Source organism: Lytechinus variegatus, chromosome 13 (genome assembly GCF_018143015.1).
Source record: "Lytechinus variegatus isolate NC3 chromosome 13, Lvar_3.0, whole genome shotgun sequence".
NCBI classification, from domain to species: domain Eukaryota; kingdom Metazoa; phylum Echinodermata; class Echinoidea; order Temnopleuroida; family Toxopneustidae; genus Lytechinus; species Lytechinus variegatus.
This window is the reverse complement of record NC_054752.1, coordinates 19725392-19744838: the sequence shown is the minus strand read 5'-3', so window position 1 is coordinate 19744838 and position 19447 is coordinate 19725392. Positions and strand designations below refer to the sequence as shown.

Below are 19447 nucleotides of genomic sequence, written 5' to 3'. Positions count from 1 at the left end.
ACAGTTATGAAAAACTTCATTGGAACTTTCCTCACCTCCTTTTAAATTGGCTACACCATAATTTGGAGTACGGTTATAAAAAACTTCCTTTAAAACTTGCCTCACCTCCTTTAAAATTGGTTTCACCATAATACCGTTACAGTTTTTTCTTTTTAAAAACCTCCATTGAAACCTGCCTCACCTCCATTTAAACTGGATTCACCATCATGTGCAGTACAATATATTCTTTTTAAAAACCTCCATTGAAACTTGCCTCACCTCCTTTTAAATTGGCTTCACCATCATTTGTAGTACAGTTATAACAAACTCCATTGGAACTTGCTTCACCTAGCTCCTTTTAACTTGGCTACACCATAATTTGGAGTACGGTTAGAAAGAACTTCCTTTAAAACTTGCCTCACCTTTAAAATTGGTTTCACCATAATTTAGAGTACAGTTATAAAAATCTCCATTGAAACTTGCCTCACCTCCTTTTAAAGTGGCTTCACCATATAATGTGTGGTACAGTTTATTCTTTTTAAAAACTGAGCTCCATTGAAACCTGCCTCACCTCCATTTAAATTGGCTTCAACATAATTTAGAGTACAGTTATAAAAACCTCCATTGAAACTTGCCTCACCTCCTTTTAAACTGGCTTCAACATAATATGTGCGGTACAGTTTATTAAAACCTCCATTGAAACTTGCCTCACCTCCTGGAGGGCGCTCTTTAATATGCCTGTAGGTTGGAGGTTGTACGAAAAACGAAATCACGTTGCAGGGACTGGAAAAGGGAGTCTCTGATCTCGTCTTCGCTGTTTTCGTTTTTACAAACGGAATCACGGAGCGGAGAGCGTGTTCTGATTTTGTTTTTGATGCATGAAAACACAAGTCACAGAGCGAAAATCGTGTTCTGGTTTTGTTTTTGATACATAAAAACACAAATATAAAATGAGAAATCAGAGAGAGCCGAAAACATTTCTGATTTCAATATTCTGTTTTTGAGCAACAAAAACGAAATCACAGCACGGGTTTTCACGCTGTGATTTCGTTTTTTGTTTTCAAAGACCGAACCACGTACTGATTTTCCGTTTTCGCTGTACGCTGAACGGGTATGAAAAACGAATTATCCATTAGTACCCTGATTTGATGGCTCACAATTCCCTCAAATGACTGGTCTGTTCGCCTTGCGAGCCTCTGCCTGTCTGCTCACTTGTACAACTTTTTCCAATGTCAGATCATCCTTTGCCTGCAATTGATCCGACAAGCCATCCTCTAATACCCCCACAATCACGGATCAATTCATCTTTTATGTTTATTGTACTCAATCTTTTGATGTCTCTCCAAAATCCCGAAGTATCATCTTTCATGCTCAAAACCTGCCTCTCATACAAGTCCAAAGATGTTTTCTTTGTTTTGAGTATGGCACCCAATTGAGCTTGAGTGTCACATTCAACCAGTCTGTCTTTCCCACGCAAATGCACAGTCTGTTGACAGAAGTATTGCCAGTTATGTTTTGATTGTATTCCAATTTCTCCTAGCTTCTGTTTAAGATTGTGTGCACATGTCGAAAGCACCTTAACCCTGTAGCAAATAGAAACCCTTCTTTAATTGACTTCAAAAGAATAGGGCATAAGATTACTCTTATACCAATTCATTGGTTCCACGTGAAAAACACAAGTATAACTTTTATAAATGATATTTATGTATTTATTTTATGATCAAGAACAAATTACAAAATATTAACAAGTGATCAAAAATTAAAGAGACAAACACAATAACAATACTAAAATTTTAATTCGTCATGAGGATGAATTAGGTGATCTGTCTCTGATTCTCATGATCAATACAATCACCATGTTAATTTAGATTAATATGATCATCATGATGAAAACTAAACTGTCATTCTGAAAAGAATGTGTTGATAACTTGAAAAACGGGAAAAGGGAAAGTTATGTGACAGATATATACACACATGTATTTTATATTTTAATATGCAATATTTTAACTTTTATACTGAAACGGGGGTTGGTTATATGATTGAATGACAATATCCAAGCACCATTTACCGACTTTAGGCATGTAGACAAATCTAAGTAGAAATCCTCCAATATATTCAAAATGTTCCAATTATTGTACGATCCTTATATTTGACACAAAACCACCAGATGTTATAAGAAAACTGACTTGACTAGCACAAACGTTCTTTTGGACTTTTCTCTTGGTGAATAACAGAAAAAACGGTAGTACAAAACTTGTATATGAGATGAGGTGGAAGATACATGTGGGTTATTCCACGGTTACTCACGTTACATTTGGAGACACCTTGACTCATACTTGGAGCTGTAACTCCATATTGATAGGAACTAAACATCCCCTTATCACAACAAAGTACATGTACACAGTCTGACTATCCTTTGTATAAAAACAAAACTTAGACCATGTTGGAGGAATCAACATCAAAATCTTAACCTGAGGTTAAGTTTTTGAAATGTCATCATAACTTAGAAAATATATGGACCTAGTTCATGAAACTTGGACATAAGGTTAATCAAGTATCACTGAACATCCTGCATGAGTTTCACATCACATGACCAAGGTCATTTAGGGTCAATGAACTTTGGCCGAATTGGGGATATCTGTTGAATTCCCATCATAACTTTGAAAGTTTATGGATCTGATCATCTGATTCATGAAACTTGGACATTAGAGATCACTGAACATCCTGTTCGAGTTTCAGGTCACATGATCAAGGTCAAAGGTCATGTAAGGTCAATGAACTTTGGCCATGTTGGGGTTTTTTGTTGAATAACCATCATATCTCTGTAAGTTTATTGGTCTAGTTCATAAAAAGTGGACATAAGAGTAACCATGTATCACTGAATATCTTGTGCGAGTTAGAATAAAAGTCATCACTGCTGCTATATTGAATCGCGTGATGCAGGTGAGAGGTGCCAGAGGCATTCCACTTGTTTATTCTTGCCACAGCTGTTTGCACAAATACAAAGTAATACAAAAAACAAATCTGAAGTTGTAGCCTTATAAATTTGATCCAAAATTTACAAATTCTACTTTATACTAATAATGAATTAATGATAAAATTATTGTACTTTTCTCAGTAAACCACATTAATATCTCATCCCCCTTCCATCAAAGAAACTATGCTGATGAAGTGGGGGTTTTTTATGTAGGAATAATGGATCCCTTTTTTCATTAAGAAAAAAATTAAATGTAATAATTGAATTTGAATTACAAGATTAATAAATGAGGGGGGGGGGGGGGTTGCCACAGTTTGGGTGCATGTGACATTTCAATAATAAAGTTTGTTAATTCAAATTATCCTTCAATAGTCATTGAGATTATAAAAAACTAGATATTTTGGTGTAGGTTCCTTTAAGAAAGGGATACACTTAATGACAAATGTACATACCCACTATCTCCAAGAAGCCACTCAGCACCATCTGCCCTTGCCTCCAGCTGTTCCTTCTGAGAGCTCTCATTGAAAATCCGGGAATCATGAGTTCTGCCAGGCCACCTTGCCACAATACTTTTTCCCAGCAAGATCACAAACTACCTATTAAATTTGAAAAATAGTATACTTATGTGAATCACACATTTACATGTACATCGAACTTCAAGCTTTGCAGGTAATTTAACTGCACTTCCTTTCCTGATTATTGCAACATATTCTTCCAAATGTGTAATTTGACTCAACTGCCTGCGGTAATCTCCCACATATGAATTCAAATGAGTCTTGGCAAATTATATTCAGTCTCCTTGCACTTACATTCTTTAACATAAACCAAACAAATAAATTACCCTTTCATTATCACTGGCAGGGTAAGAAGTTAATAGTTTAATAACTTCAATTTTTGCAATATTGAAATGAAGGGTATAAATAGATGACATTTATAATATTATATTTAAGAATTGCAAGCTAGTATTGAAACATGGCCTAAATCAGGTATTCTCATATGGTGGTATGCACGCCACTTGTGGCGCCCAGAGCCCTGCAGAGTGGCGCATGGGAGTTGGTACAAAAAAGGTGAAAAATAATAAAAGTTTGATCTATTATTAATTTGGAATTGAGGTTAATTTACAAAAGCATGACTGTATTTGAAAATTCTATGCTTGATTTCCTTGGAATTTGTGTAATCTAGCATTCGATAACCCTATTATCGAGGATCAATCGGATGGTTTTCCTCTTATCAGAGATGCCAACCAGTACGATTTTATCGTATTTAGTACGATAAAACAAGTAAAATACGACAGTACGATTTTGGCCATCAAAAATACGATTTCCCGACTTTCTGTCATAGTCCTGTTTTTGTCCCATATATGTGTGTTGTGTATGTATGCGCCCGCCCGTCATGCCCGTGAGTGAGCAGTGAAGCCATATCATATGTAATTTAAATATCTGAAAAGCCAAAATCAAGTAACTTTCAATTTACGATAAAGCACAGTTTCAAATTGTTAAGTGCGTGTTTTTTTCAGTACCATAAAAAGTGAGCTACGTCCGTCTTTTTTTCCTGTAATACATGTACGTACGTGCTTCCAATAGCGGTAACAGTTTTTCCCTACTTCACCATGTGCAATTTCTAATGCACACAGTTCCAGTCAGGATATCACAATTCTGTGATATAGTAATTTGAATTGCACAGGAGATAAATCCCCGTTCACAACACAGGATATGCGAGTCTTGTATCCTCACAGTCGCCGACTTTGCTTGTCAAAACGGAGCCTTATTAATCCAAAGTGTCAATAGTTGTGAATTATAGCTTTTTAATTTCTTTCTTGGTGAGGGGTAAATATCAGACAATAAATCATCAAACAAGGCTCCATTAAAAAAAAAAAATAGGAGGACGCCGTGCACGTGAGTGTGGTACTTGGATGCTGGTAGCTAGCCAGTTTGAGCTTATATTCTCTGCCAGAGCTCTGGGTGAGAATTCTGTCAGTAATGGCCTAAGTGATGGTGATTTTCTGTTTCAGATAGAGTTTAGATTTCATGTTAATTTTTGAAAACTGTAAAAAAAACTTCATGATTTCTTCATTGTGATGAATATTTAAGTTATTAATGAATACATTTTTGTCTCACCTGCATAGCAGAGTGAGACTATAGGCGCCGCTTTTCCGACGGCGACGGCGGCGTCAACATCAAATCTTAACCTGAGGTTAAGTTTTTGAAATGACATCATAACTTAGAAAGTATATGGACCTAGTTAATGAAACTTGGCCATAAGGTTAATCAAGTATTACTGAACATCCTAATAGAGTTTCATGTCACATGACCAAGGTCAAAGGTCATAGGGTCAATGAACTTTGGCCGAATTGGGGGTATCTGTTGAATTCCCATCATAACTTTGAAAGTTTATGGATCTGATTCATGAAACTTGGACATAATAGTAATCAAGCATCACTGAACATTTTGTGCAAGTTTCAGGTCTCATGATTAAGGTCAAAGGTCATTTAGGGTCAATGAACTTTGGCCGAATTGGGGGTATCTGTTGAATTACCATCATAACTTTGAAAGTTTATGGATCTGATTCATGAAACTTGGACATTAGAGTAATCAAGTATCAGTGAACATCCTGTGCGCATTTCCGGTCACATGACCAAGGTCAAAGGTCAATGAACTTTGGCCGAATTGGATGTACATGTATCTGTTGTATTACCATCATAACTTTGAAAGTTTGTGGATCTGATTCATGAAACTTGGACATAAGAGTAATCAAGTATCACTGAACATCCTGTGCGAGTTTCAGGTCACATGATCAAGGTCAAAGGTCATAAATTATGTTAAAGAAATGAAGAAATGAACAATGAACTTTGGCCATGTTGGGGTTTTTTGTTGAATAACCATAATATCTCTGTAAGTTTATTGGTCTAGTTCATAAAAAGTGGACATAATAGTAACCATGTATCACTGAACATCTTGTGCGAGTTAGAGTAGTTTTCAAAGTCAGCACTGCTGCTATATTGAACTGCGTGATGCAGGTGAGACGGCCAGAGGCATTCCACTTGTTACAGAATTTAGACTCTCCCAGAATGAAAGGCATTTTCTGTGAAGATCTGCGTTTTCAAATAACTTGTGAAAAACTTAAGGTACATGTACATGAACCTACAATACATGTACATTTAAAAATTTTCATGTAGCCTGTGGCTATGTGCTGGAATTTGAATAGACTGAGTTAGATATTGATTAAATTTCTTCATTTCTTTAACATAATTTATATGCAATCCAAGTGCACCTCACAGTCACAATCATACACAAACAAACACCCACACCCGTGATTCTAACCATAAAAAACACCTTATAATTTTTTTTTGTAAATTTATTATTTGATCTGAATTCTCTATTTTTTATATGTTTATTTTATTCATTTATCTATTTTTTTTTTGGGGGGGTTCATTGTTTGTGGTTCATTAAAGATGAAAAGTAAATAAGCCCATGTAAAGGGGATGTGGAGTGAGGCAAAACACACTTAAACATTTAAATCTGATTTCTTAGTTGTTTGAATAAGCCTATTACTTAGCATGCTATTTCTGTACTAATTGAAAAATTGCAGGAGCTGCGCTTACTATAAACAAATTTGAAGTGTGGTTCACAGTTATATTCTTTTTTTTTTAATTGCCCCTTGTTCCAGAAAATTGCCTCCGGTTCCTGTAAAAAAGCTCGCGAGCCGGGGCAATTTTAAAAAAAAAAATTGCCCCCGGCCTGCAGCTGCTTAATTCAAGGCTTGCACTGGTCATATTGAGTTTTCGTGAAAATCTGATTTTTCACTAAAAAATATGATTTTTTAGGATATTCAGTCTGATTTTTTGTGTCAAGAGGTTGGCATCTCTGTCTTATTCGGTTTTAAAACATGAATCTCAATAACAAATGCAGAAACATATGTAACAACCATTCATTTGAGGAAGCCATTAATCCTTTTTATAAATATATTGTGTAGTATGTTGTGATTTTTATTTCTTTAATTTCGAACCCCTCTTTGCCATTTAAGAAGGCTTCATATTTCAAGCGTTTCAGGGAGCTATGCATCCTCGCCTTCCCTCCCACCACAATGTTTAGCTCGTTACGTGTTGACAGTGGAGCAGTCCAGATTTTTGGAGCTTAAAAAAAGTAATTGAGCTGGCCTAAATAGTATTGCATTATTCACATAATTCTGGAGCTTTTTAGTTGAAAATTAATTTGATTTCCCCAAAAACTTTAAATTTCGGATGGGAAATTAAAATTCCAAATTTACTAACCTGAACATTGACGGAATGCCTGTTCTTCCTGTTCAAGAAGTACATGGCTTGCTCACCACCGGGACTATGGATGTAGACATGAGTCCCATCAATTGCACCAATGACCCCTGGAAATCTGCAGTAGTCATAAAATTGGTGCTGGGTTGTTTCAACTTCTTCTCTCGATGCAGGAAAGGTCATGAATTCCTTCTTCCTTCATGCAATAGCTTCTGACACATCTCTGACCATCAGATGACTGTGATTCTGTTGCCTCATCACCATGCATCCTCTGGAAAGATCCTATGTTAAAAAGAAAGTGAGATCGAATCAATATTCATAAAAAAATCTAAACGAAACTTCGCAAGAAATAGTTAATGTCATCAGCAGTAATAATAATAATGATAATCCTTATATTAATCACAATATGAGTAATTTAATAGCCGTATCAAAAAGCTATTCAAATCTGAAAACTAAATATCAGAAAACAAAAGAATAGATTGATGGACCAAAATTCAATTAAGGAAATTCATCACTTAAAGCGAAGCCCATATCATTATGACCAAACTATTTAACTGAATAAAATATAATTACAAGATAAGTGTAAGCCTCTGTAAAACCCCATGATTTCACATCTAATCAGAATGCACTTTCAGTCGATTTCAAATCAATGGAATAGCAAAGCAATCTTTATTTGCTCAGAAAAGATAAATTTTTGATGTTATATCAATGTTACATCAGTTACTCACCAATGGCATAAAATCGTAGAACTGTCAAAACCTGTAGACCGACAGGTAGAGGATTGTTCCTCTTCAAGTCTGCTTCAAGCAGGTTGATATAGATGACACTTTCTTTGGAAAAACGATATCTGATCCTGAATGCTTCTTCATCATACAATTCAAAATGGTCCTTCAGGTCCCGTGGACCTCTTTGTGGTCTTCCTTCTGGATTCTGTGTCCATTTAGGGGACAGTTGCATGTCATAGAAATATCTTTAATTTGTTCAAATAATGTGAATATATGAGTTCATAGATCTAGATTGCCAATGAATTCCAAACTTAAAACCAGAATAGATCAGGGTATCAGGAAGTTCTTAAAGACAATTACAGGTGAGACAAAAACATAATAAATAGTGAGGGACATCTCGACTGTCTAGCACATTAATGGTTCATAGATCAAATACAGGATTGGTGATCCGATATTCCTACGGCTACATGTATACAAGACTTTAACTCCCAACTTCCTGAAATAACCACAACATGAGATACATGTTCATTACTGTTACTAAGAGAAAGGAAAAAATAAATTACACCATGCAACTTTAGCATCTGCACAGCACCAAATGGAAATTGAAGCTGATCCTGGAATGAATATCACTAGATTTTGCAGTGACATTAAAATGACCCAGTTTATTTTTGTAAACCCAGATTAGATTTCAAGCTGTGAAAGACACTCTAAATCTAGCTTTGAATGCTAACACCTACATCGAACTTGAATCGCCAATTTTATCATTGCCTATAAAGTGGTGAGCATCGATCGTGGAATGTGTTGGTAAGTTCACCAATAACTATTTGTAAATGCACAATTTAATCCACTGCAGCAGAAACAAGTCAAGCCACCATGCCTTCAGTGAAATCACAGTCTCTCTTTCCTTTAACATGAAATCTTGTCTTCCAGTCCTTGTAGACATGTCTGGCAAATTCCAGGACACATGCTGACATGAGTGGCCACTTCTCAAGCAGCAGATTTCCCTTACCAGTAGACATCTGTACATGGTGTCATAGTCTTGCTCAATCTATGTTATAAAGATAGAGAGAGAGACATACGATCAACATACAAATTAGTATTATTTTAAGTTCGGAACCGAATAACTAGCACTAGTATTTGCATCAGCATGGTCTACCTAATTAGTCTTTTCCCCATTCAGATTAAATCACTTATGATAACTAGCTGAATATAATTCAGACAGATAAAAAATTAAGTCACAAATGGCTGAAATAGTATAAGAAAGTGCTTCGAATACAGAAGGAGAATCCAAGGTTGCAATTAATCTGGATTAAAAATTAACCAATATATCCTGCAGGCAGTTTCCCTTGTGAATCCCTTAGCTTTGACATCTGTAACTCTCTGAAGTTGGTGTTGAGCCATAACACCCTCAGCTTGGTCAGCTGTTTCTCCATGATGTTGGACACCAGTCACTCCCTGAAGTCGGTGGACAGCCATGATGTTGAACACCCGGAGCTTGGTCAGCTGTTACTCCATGATGTTGGACATCTGTAACTCTCTGAAGTTGGTGGTCAGCAGTAACACCCTGAACTTGTTAAGCTGTTAGTCCATGATGTTGGACATCTGTAACTCCGAAGTTGGTGATCAGCCATAACACCCTGAGATTGGTCAGCTGTTATTCCATGAAGTTGGACATCTGTAAAGGATTAAGAATAAAAGATGAACAAATTTTTCTCAAACCTTCGGCGATATTGTTTTTTTTCTGCTATTTCTACGATAATTTTTTGTCAGGGTGAACTTCCCCCTTAAAAACATTCATTATTACCATTACATAAAAACATAATAATAAGAAAGATCTAGTATATTACACAATAAAGCAACACAGTAAGCAACAAGAACAAATAATTACATCAAGTACTTAGAGATGCTAAGGTTGATTAGATCTAGAGCCTGGCAAAATACACATTAACATGAAGTACTCCAGAGTCAACATCAAAATTGCTCAAAGAAAACAAATCACTTTCTAATGACATTTATGCCCAAATTCACAAAAAGAGGTTTAAGCAGATGTTTGTACATGATTCTGCTTATTTCATCACGTATACAAAGAAAAATCCAATTCAATGCACACTTTTAGCAAATTAATGCGCACAAAGTGAAGCACATAAATGAAATAAATCTGCATAAACCATGGTACAAGGGAAAGCTCTTTTGTGAATTCGGGCCTTATTTAGTTTAGTTAATTTAGGTCTAAATATCACAAAGCTTTGTTGAAAGTAAAACTGTATCTAGAGTAGATGTGAAGTTATCCATGGCAGGAAGCATGTCTGTCTAGACATGAACAATCATCTTTTCTGGGGTTTTATTAATGATTTCTATCGTTAAGTACGTGAAGCCAGCATAGTTCAGCGGAACGAGCAAAGGTAAAGAGACTGAAATTTCTGGTCTAACGGCTGGTCTAGTCAAAGCCTAAGCATAGCTTAAGCATACGGAACAAAACAAATAGTTCTAGATCTAGTAATAACAGTTAGTCTACAGTAACACTAACACTGACTTAGACCGATATTATCTACACTCTAACACTCGAGATAAATGTCAATCCCATCAATAAGAAGCTCCCGAGTGTAGATAGGTCATTGATTATCGGTCTAAGAGAAGATTTAACACTTCCAGGCCTAGCCTATCTAGTAGATCTAACATGAGGCCTAGCCTGGCTGGAGACTTCATTTCTTGCAAGGCTGGGTTGAAAAAAAAAAATTATTTAGTCTAGAATCTATCACTAAAAAGTTGTAAGAATTAAATCATTATACCATTGCTATATGACTTTGACCCAGCCCTGAAAATGAGTACCAGAGATTGACTACCATAAAAACGCGGCTAACCGAACGTTGACGGGCCAACTTCGGGGGGATTTAGGATAAGACAAGAAAACCCAACGTACAATGCATCGTATGGGTCTACACACTAGTACTACAGTACACTATCTTTGGGAAGATTATTTGTTAAAACTTAACTTTAATTGCTTTGATGCATGAAAATTAATCATCTTGCAAAGGAAGTTACATGAAATCTACCACACTTAATAATAACTTTGTACTTTTGAATGATTCTAAAACCGCAAACGAATCCTCCTGGCTCCTGTGCCAGTTCAGGGGGCCACTAAATTTTTTCGTTAGCGCCTTACAGGCTGGTTTCTACACTGACCATGAACCGACACAGCTAGTCTGCGCCAGTTCGTTTGTGACGACTTTTTGCAATTCCTGTATCTAAAAAAATATCAAATATCATGAACCGAAATTTTGTGAAAATGTAGATTTTGGTATGACCTATCATGAAAAAATCTCAAAATGCAAAATTTACACATAAAATGCCAGTTCGTGATGTCGGTGACGAATTGTGGGAGAATAAGATAAAAAATGGAAATAAAATCTTAACCTGACCCGCTGACCGACTTTATTTCAGAACATCAGAGAACAATCTTTACATTAAAAAGATACAATGTAGAGATTAAGAGGGGGGGGGGGGGTAATTTTCTTTGCCCGACATAATGCATTGAACATTATTTAGTTTACTATTATTTTGTCAATCATATATATAATGCGAACATGCAAAGAGTAAGAATAAATGACTACAACATGAAATGATCAAGTAAGTCTGCCAATCGACATGAAAAAGTTTTGAATTTCACTTTGTACCACTTTAAAAAGTTAAAAAGGGAAAACAAAGAATTCAGTTGGGAAGTGTGTTAACATTTTCTGCAGAAGAAGGCTTCATATCATGGTAATTGTGATAATGTTGAAAATGAAAGTACTTCTAGTATTAATGATACTACTAATAAAATATAACAATCATTGCCATTAAGCCTAACATAAAGCAAATGCGCTTTGTTTAAACTCTGAACCTCTTACGGCAACTTGAGATATAATGCAAAATTTCGAATAGATCATATTTGATTAACAGAGAATCTGGCAAATTTAATTCAAATATGTATCATTCAATATTTCATTGAAGCTACTTACTGAGTATTCATGCAGCTCCATCCAGTGGAAAGTGACCCACTTATACTAAAAGCTCTGACGAGATCTCCACAAGTCTGTCATTAGGGAGATACTTCCAAGGATCGAATTTCGTATGTCAAAGATGAGTTTCTCCCTCATCTCATTGGAGAGGCCAGGCACCACAGTTTCAGAGAAATACGGACGAGATGGGATGTTGTATCGAGGATCCAGCTTCCCAAGAAGCTGCTTGAACCCGTCGTTCTCGACGATACTGAAGGGTCTAAGATCAAAACCCATCATTTTGCCAATGTATCTGTCTATTTCATGGGATCTAAGGCTATCCCTCCTGTATTTGGCCCTTCTGGCAATGTTTTCCGCTAAAGTTTCTTGCACATGGCCATCTCGTGGACGAGGCCGAGGGGCCAACGGATGTCATTCACGTTCACGATTGGGTGCTTGCTGCATCCCATCTAACATGGCATACAGTGTAATCTTCCTGTCTAGGCATGTGTCCCAGTCAAAGTTCAGTTGCCATAACCTCTGCGAGAGTATCTTTTGGCATCCAAATATAATGCAAAATTTCGATTAGATCATATTAGATTAAAAGAGAACCTGGCAAATTTAATTCAAATATGTATCATTCAATATTTCATTGATGGTACTTACGGAGTTTTCATGCAGCTCCATCCAGTGGAAAGTGACCCACATAAACTGACTTTTACTCTCTTCTAAGCTTTTTGAATCTCTTGTGTGTGTTGAATCTCTCTTTATTTTCGATATTTTCAACTGAATCTTGGACTTAATTCGCCCCATTGATATGGATTGTGAGTATCACCTTTGTGAGTTTGACTTTTATTAACCATGTAACATTTTCCTTTCATCATTGGAGTGTAAACCAGGAAAAATTATGTGGAAGCAAAACCTTCTGATCTGTTGAATTTGATCTACAGTCCCATGTATATGATCTAGTGATGTTCCAGTAAACTTTATCTCTTCTTGTATGTCCTGAAGGTGATCTTCAAGTTCATTGCTCTTTTCCTCATTTGAATATCACCACTTGCATGTAATAGCCATTGTTATTATTATCTGTGCTGAACAAGATTAGTTGAGAGTGAAAGCCTAACAGTGTATTAATCCCAACACCTTGTTGAATAGAAAGTACTACGGGCTTTATTCTGAACAATGGCTGGTCCAGCTCCTGCTCCAGGCTCAATGAATACCAGACAAACAGCAGCTGTAACATGCCAAGTGATCAAAGACCTATTACAAAATGAAGAGTTCCTTAAGATTCTTGACTCGGCTGTCAGTAGAGCTGTGGATAAAAAAATGTCAGAGTTAATTGAACGCTTGGACAAACTACAGAGCTCCATCTACGACCTGCAAATGGAAATGGATTCCAAGAATAGAGAGATTCAGAATCTAACAAAAGTCACCACAACACAAAAATCCCAAATCGAAATGCTTGATCGAAGTGTTAACAGTCTAGAGCAATATTCTCGTAGGTCATGTATCCGAATCCTAGGTAAAAATGAAACACAAGGAGAAAACACAGACAACATTGTTACAGACATCTGTCAGTCAAAGCTAGGAATTCAGATTGATGTAACCAGAGATATTGACAGATCGCACCGTACAGGAAGAGCAAGGCCCCAGTCCTCAGACCATCCGCTGTCTCCGCGTCCAATAATCGTGAAACTTACTTCATATAGGAAAAGGAAAGAAATACTCCAAAAGAGAAGGCTTCTGAAGGGGTCCGGCATCATCATCGTGGAGGATCTTACTGTGAGAAATCAGAAACTGTTGAAAAAAACACGTGAACACAGTTAAGTTGTGCAGTGCTGGTCATCCGATGGTCGCATCATCGCCCTGATACCAGCCCAAGGAGGGAAGACCATGACTAAGCTGATTACCTGTGAAGAAGATTTGAATAAACTATGAATTTGAAACAAACAGAACACGAACAGAACAATACAAAAAGAAATGCATGTAATAAACATTTGTCTTCACTTCTTAAATGAATTATTATGTGGGTAATACCACACCGAACATATCTTTTACCCGGTGAACTCCATGCATGTTTTAATGATATTGCCTTTTTTCACATTCTTATGTACTTTTATGAATATTGATGTTTTTTTTATTTATTTTTTTGTTTGTTGTTGTTAAATGTCTACGTGTAATTTTTTTAGAGAATGCCTAAACAATTGCAACCATGACTTAAACATCTTGCATGAATTTCTATCGCTTGATAATTTTGAATTTTCTCCTTGTAAGAAATATTTCACTCCTGATGAGTTTAACACATATATTGAGAGTAGAGCAAAATCTACAAATCCCTTTTCATGTATCCACTTGAATTCAAGAAGTCTACTCAATAATTTTGATAATATAATTTTATTTTTAAATAGTGTGAAACTTAAACCTACAGTAATTTGTGTCACGGAAACCTGGTTCCGGGAGCACACTATACACCCTTTGTGTAATATAGATGGATATAGTTTTGAAGGTGTTAGCCGTTTATCAAGAAGAGGGGGAGGAGTTGGAATTTTTGTAAATAATAGTGTGCAATACATAAGACGCTCCGACTTAGAACACAATGATAGTTGTATCGAAAGTGTATTTGTGGAAATCGTCAATAATAATTCTGGTATTATTGTTGGTTCAATCTATAGGCCCCCAGATCAGTCAATTGATGATTTTTTTGAGAGATGCTCAAATGTTTTAAGTATTGTAAATAATGAAAATAAAATAGTTTATTTATTAGGTGATTACAATATCAATTTATTAAATGTGGGTAAAGTGCAATATGTTGATAATTTCATTAATTTATTATTATCACATCATATGTATCCATTGATTGACCATCCTACCAGAATCACGGATGACACAATCTCTTTACTTGATAATATAATCACCAATGATATACATGCAGACAAAGTTGAATCGGGAATACTAATAACTGACATCAGTGATCATTTACCGGTATACTCTATTAGCTGGAACGACATCAACACACAGCAAAATTTGGATAAACCGCTTCGAATAATCAATGACAATAGTATTAAGTGTTTTTTAAGATCCCTTCTAATGGTCAATTGGTCTTGCCACAATAATAATCCAAATGCAAATTACGTGCAATTTTTAGGTAAGTTTTTAAATGTATATAATTCATGTTTCCCCTTGGAATATTTGAAGAAAAAACCTAAAAAGAATAAACCATGGATTAATTTTGATATTCGAAAGTTGTCAAAGAAAAAATGTCGTTTATATCGACTTTATCTAAAAAATCCATCACCATATCGAAAAGAAGTGTACAGAAAATGTAGAAATAAAGTCAGTAATATGATTAAAGAAGCTAAAAAATATTATTTCTTGGAAAGTTTTGCAAATTCCAAAGGAAATATGAAAAAAACTTGGAATACTGTTAATTGTGCAATGGGTCGTGCAAATAAAAAGTGCAATATTGATTTTTTGAAATGTAATAATCAAGTATTATATGATACCTCTGATATTTGTAATGTATTCAATGAATATTTTATCAATATTGTAACTGAAATGAATTTTCCTGTTGATCAGGGTAATAATTTAAATTTGAATTTTTGTAGATATTTGGATAGAAATCCAAGGACTTGTTTTTTCAAACCAATCACTTGTACTGAGATAATTGATATTGTGTCAAACATAAAAAATGATTGCAGTCCTGGGTATGATGATATAAGTATCAAGGTTATAAAAAAATCAATACATATTTTATGTCAACCCCTTTGTGCAATATTCAATCAATGTTTAGATCTCGGTATATTTCCCGATGAATTAAAGATTGCTCGTGTTGTTCCTGTATATAAAAATGGTCCAAGTGAAAACGTTTCAAATTACAGACCCATATCAGTCTTGCCAATTTTTTCTAAGATTTTAGAAAAGTGTATATACAATAGATTATTTGATTTTATTAACAAGTGCAATATATTATCTCTCCATCAATACGGTTTTCGTGCTGGTCATTCAACATCTTCGGCTCTTATTGATTTTGTCCATACTGTTACCAACGCACTTGATGATAAGAAATATTTGATAGCAATGTTTTTAGATTTGAAAAAGGCTTTCGATACAGTTGATCACGCTATTTTATTGAAAAAACTCGAATTGTATGGCATAAGAGGTAATGTACTTAAATTATTTAAAAGTTATCTATCTAACAGAAAACAATATGTTGAAATATCCAAATGCAAATCACAGCTTCAGATTATCTCATGTGGGGTTCCTCAAGGTTCTATTTTAGGACCGCTGTTGTTTCTCCTCTTTATTAATGATCTTAGTAAAGTATCCAACTTGTTACATTGTATTATGTTTGCTGACGACACTAGTCTGTTTTTATCTCACACAAACTATCATGTTTTACACAATTTATTCAATTCTGAACTTGAATTAATATCTGAGTGGTTTTATGCAAACAGAATGATAATTAATCTTGCCAAAACCAATTATATGATATTTAGTAATTTATGTTTACCAGATAGTCTTTCAATTAGAATGTGCAATACAGATATTAAGTGTGTATCGTCAGTAAAATTTTTAGGAATAACAATAGATAATAAGTTTACATGGAAAAATCATATTGATAATCTGTGCAATAAGCTTGCCAAAAATATAGGGATTATGTATAGATTAAGATCATTTCCCAAGGAGATATTAAAACTGATGTATTATGCTATTATATATCCATACCTCAATTATGGTATTCTAGCCTGGGGAAGTGCAAGTAGCATTCACATTTATAGATTATATATTTTACAAAAACGTGCAATAAGAATTGTGTCTCATGCTCCTTATCTTGCCCATACGAATCCTCTATTTGTCGAATTGAATGTATTAAAATTTTGTGATATTCATGCATTTCAAATTCTTATATTTATGTATTTATGTAACAATAACCTCTTGCCAGATTATATCAAAACATTTTTTAAGTTCAATAGTGATTTCCATGGATACAACACAAGAAATGCAAAGGATTTTCATCTACCTAAGCCAAGACTCTCATCTTTTAAAAACTCAATTTTATTTCAAGGACCACAACTCTGGAATTCTGTTTCTGTAGATATCAGGCAATCAGTTTCATTAAATGTTTTTAAGTCAAAATCAAGGCAAATTATTTTAAATAGTTATTCATAAAGTTTGTTTGTATAAATTTAATTTAGGCATATTAGGCAACCCCCACCCCTTTTATGTTGTAGTTTAGTGATTTTTTTTTCTTTGTTATTAAAGTCTTTGATTATTATGTTATAGGGTCAGCTAATCACAAGGCTCGTTCCTTTCTTGCTGTCCCTCTCATATTCAATCCAATGTTTATTTCTATTTGTTGTTGTTGTTTTTCTATTTTGTTAATACGATGCTTTGTATATGTTGTGTTTTTGTATGGATTTTTATGAGAAAATAAATTGAAATTGAATTGAATTGAAATTGAATGCTCTGATGAGATCTCCACAAGTCTGTCATTGGGGAGATACTTCCAGGGATCGAATTTCGTATGTCAAAGATGAGTTTCTCCCTCGTCTCATTGGAGAGGCCAGGCACCAGTTTCAGAGAAATACGGACGAGATGGGATGTTGTATCGAGGATCCAGCTTCCCAAGAAGCTGCTTGAACCCGTCGTTCTCGACGATACTGAAGGGTCTAAGATCAAAACCCATCATTTTGCCGATGGATCTGTCTATTTCATGGGATCTGACGCTATCCCTCCTGTATTTGGCCCTTCTGGCAATGTTTTCCGCTAAAGTTTCTTGCACATGGCCATCTCGTGGACGAGGCCGAGGGGCCAACGGATGTCATTCACGTTCACGATTGGGTGCTTGCTGCATCCCATCTAACATGGCATACAGTGTAATCTTCCTGTCTAGGCATGTGTCCCAGTCAAAGTTCAGTTGCCATAACCTCTGCGAGAGTATCTTTTGGCATCCAAGAATTCCTGATAAGATGCCGAAGATATCATAGAAGCTAACTGTCCCAGAATGTTACGTTTTGTTGAACATCTTTATGTGGGTCGACTTATTTAACCTTTAGTGTGTCTTTGGTGAGATCTCACTTGGTCCCAAGTACAATAGCATTGCTATCATCTCTAGACTCGTCACAGATCACTTTGGCATTGGATTGCCATTTTCTTATAGCAAATTTACCCTTCCTGGGAGTCTCAGTAAGTTGTACTTTCAGATCAGGATCAGTAGGCTTCTCACGGAACACAAATCTGTGAAAGTGGGCATCATCAGGTCCTATCTCGATTGCTTGAAACATCTTAGAAATATCTGGCTAAGCAAATTTAGTAGTTTAGTAATTGAGTAATTTAGTAGTCTTTGTCGCAGCCACTATCACTTGGTCGGCGGCCAACATAAATTCTGAGGTCGTCAGTGGAGATCCTTTGGGCATGGGTAAAGAGACTAGTAAATATGTAGTTTTATGAGCAGGCTTTTCCTAGAAATGATACAAAAATTCAGTTGACCCCACTGACATACATCACATCTACATGCCTAAGGTATTGAGGGAGTTGAAACTTGAAAGCTGAAAGTAAAATCATTGAAGTCTTTCATAATTTGTGCATTTCCATTGAAGATCAAGCTACTGTCCCAATAGGAATTAAATAGAAATTCAAGCTTTATGGCCAACAGTATCAGCAGTTTCCAATTCATCATCTCCCAAGACGTTGATTGGCAATCCACTCTTTACATATACCGGAGGTACACAATGTCCAGATCCCTGTTGCTCACATCTGTAGAGGAATCCACCAATATGCTGACATATCTCGCATTGTATCCTTGTTCTAGTTCTCGTTTTTGAACGCCCGTGTAGATGTAATCTGTGAATCTTGAAAATAAAAATAAATAATTAAATAAATCATCAGCGGAATATTACATGGTATTTATTGAATTTGCTTGCCAATCAGAAGTGAGGATTTTCATTTTGTTAAACCATTTTTTTTGTTAGTTGGAAGGCCTTCATATCCCCACCAGTCATTCAATTTAACTTGTGGGGTGGGAATTGCAGACAAAGCAATCATAATCAAAAGTTGATTATTATGGCAAATAGAATAAGGAAGATAAATGAGGAGGACACCTGTCCTGCAATGTCTCAAGCCCATTTAGTATCACACTTCTTGTCTGCTTCTTTCTTCCCCCCTGCATTTTAAAGAATATATTTTTAAATTAAGTTTTTTTAAGGAATGCTCTCCTCAAAGGCGTTATTAAAGAGAAATTCCAGTAGTTGCAGTAAACACTGATTTCATGAGAAAGTCTGTAAAACAAGGCTTAATTGTCAGTATATCATCGAGGATCTAGATCTGGTACAGTTACATTAACTGAACTTTGTGAAATCTTGAAATCTACGCGGAAAAATGTTCACACCGAAGATCCCCAACACAGATAAGCGCACGTGGGACAATGTATAATTATTGCTTCGGGCGTCGGGCCCGACGCCCTACCCGATTCCTGTGCTTATTTGCTGATTTCTCAGCAATTACACAATTTCTTCCAGAATTG

At 35.6% G+C, this 19447-nt stretch overlaps 1 pseudogene; it reads right to left on the bottom strand.

Moving 5' to 3' along the window:
• Positions 1–2897: 2897 nt before the first annotated feature.
• On the bottom strand, positions 2898–8700 carry LOC121426814 (annotated as a pseudogene).
• Positions 8701–19447: the final 10747 nt, after the last annotated feature.